This window comes from Dendrobates tinctorius, unplaced genomic scaffold (assembly GCF_039654945.1).
Source record: "Dendrobates tinctorius isolate UK_male_01 unplaced genomic scaffold, ASM3965494v1 ptg000145l, whole genome shotgun sequence".
Lineage (NCBI taxonomy): Eukaryota > Metazoa > Chordata > Amphibia > Anura > Dendrobatidae > Dendrobates > Dendrobates tinctorius.
The window spans coordinates 14,221,871-14,224,159 of NW_027361812.1; the positions used below are offsets into that span (position 1 = coordinate 14,221,871).

At 49.5% G+C, this 2,289-nt stretch overlaps 1 pseudogene; it reads right to left on the bottom strand.

Moving 5' to 3' along the window:
* Positions 1 to 234: 234 nt before the first annotated feature.
* Positions 235 to 1,836, bottom strand: LOC141049547 (myosin-9 pseudogene; annotated as a pseudogene).
* Positions 1,837 to 2,289: the final 453 nt, after the last annotated feature.

Here is a 2,289-nt window from a genome sequence, read left to right on the forward strand (position 1 = left end):
GGTTAAACACACGACATCACCCAGGGATCTCGAGACCGGGCACCCATGTCACCTTGCCCCACAGGGCGAGAGAACCGTCTCTGTTTGTTTTGTCTATCCTATGGCCTCATCTCTACATTAGGCCTCCCCCGCCCCCAGCGGTCAGAATATCGGTCTTGGGCTTTGGCCCTCCAGTCACAGTCTGTCTGGGTCATCAGACACTGTTTAGTCACCACACTTCTACAGTGCGCTTCATCACCTCCTTTTCTGTCTTGTAACAAATGGTACATCACCACGTCTAAGTTTGCTTTTCAGTTCATTAACCTCACGGTTCATTGCATCTGTTGTTTCTGTAGCATCCTCCAGTTCACTCTGTAATATACGGTGTAATGTATTGGCACATTGAGCCTCTTTCTCTGCTTCTTCCACCTGGCGCTTCAGCTGTTTCAGACGAACATTATTTCCCTCTGCCAGGTCTTTGTACTGCTCAGAATTACGCCTTTCATCATCCATTTTCATTAGTACATCCTTCAGTTTTTTCTCTGTACGCCGTACTTGTTTGCTTGCGGATTGTCGCTTTTTAGTTTCAGCATCAAGTTGTTCCTCCAGTTGTGCAATCTTTGCTTCCAAAGCGGTGATTGAAGCCTTGAATTTAGATTTAACAGAGCCTTCTAATTCTTGTAACTTCTGAGCATTACTAAGTTCTGCATTCAGATCAGCATTCATCTGGTCAACCTGAAGTGTGGCCTTTCTCAGCCTGTCATTGGCTAATTCAACGTTGCCTTATTCTTTCTCCAATTCTTCAAGCTGTGCAATGCGAGACTCTAAACGCCTCTTTTCTTCCAAAGCCAGAGCACCTTTACCACGGTTGTTGGCAACTTCATCGGCCAGTTCATCTCTTTCCTGCTGTGCTTGTCTTTTAGCACGCTCTGCAGCAGCCAGCTCCTCCTGCATATGAATCATCTCTGCTTCCATACTTTTCAGTTTCTTCTTGTCTTCACTCTGTTCATCACTCGGGCCCGGCCGCTGTAAGTTTTCGTCCCACTTCTTCTCCCGCCGAAGACCTCTTAGAGTTTCTGTGAGTACTCCTACCTCTTTTCTCTGAGGGACTTATTCAGACCTTGCCACTTTGCCAGGTGATCTTTGAACTCGGAGACTTCTTCCTCTAGCTCTTCTAGTCTGTGCTCCCTTTCTCTCTCAGAGCCACAGTTACCCCCAGAGTCTGAGTCATGCTGATCAACCGAGTGAACCCTCCAGTTACCCTCTGACCATGTGTCCGCTCCAGTCGTCTCATCTCCCAGCCCACCATCCATCATGTCACGAGACGTCAGGTCTGTACGTTGGGCAGATGTACCCCTTCTTCCGGTCACTTCTACAACTGACTTGTCCACTTTAGCAACCGTCACCATCTCAATGTCTGCTAGCTCACCAGTAGAAATGTCTCCATCCCCTTGCTGTAGAGGAACTCCCCTCTCTCACAAGCCAAAGAACAGTCTAGAATCCCGGCCTATAACCACTGGACAGTACAGATTCGGGACTATTGCGACATCCTGTCCCTCGATGTCCCAACCTGTCTCAAAGACTACCCGGGCCACTGGACACTCCTTAGTGCCCCCCGTGGTTACAAGTGACCCCAACATTTCTGCCGGGTATCTCAGGAGCAACCTTCAGTAGAGTCACCAGGCTCTCTGGGTCGACCATACCAACTATCTCTTCATTATTTACCTGGAGGCAACATCCCCATAGCATCGTGCCAGCTGGGTGGTTCACCAGGCAGATAGGGCAGACATAGGACATTTGCTCCTGGCACCAGTTCATCTGTACCAGCCTTTTTACATCGGGATGCTCCGCCACCATTCGCCGGGACTCCACCCTTGGGCGACTATCCCCTTTTGGGACTCCACCCCCTTTCGGGATTTCCCCATGTCCTTTCTACAGGTCTCCTTAGACCACAGTTCACACAAACAGTTTATGTCTTTTACGATACCACACAAGTTCTTGCTGGCACCGTCACAGCTGCTGGTGTCACCTTCATAACCCTGCCGAGTTACAGCAAGCCGCTTGTCAATTTTGTAATCCCGCCGAGTTACAGCAAGCCCCTTGTCACCTTCATAACCCTGCCGAGTTACAGAAAGCTGACTTGAAAGGGAAAAGAAAAAAAAAACACACACACAACACAAAAACATGTGTCCTGTCTGTGTGCTATTCAGGACGTCCGTCTCCTCCTGAGACTGTCCAACACACAGGGTGCACTGGGTGCTATTGAGGGAGCCGACCCTCCTCCCAGGGTTTCCCAATACATCGGCCTCA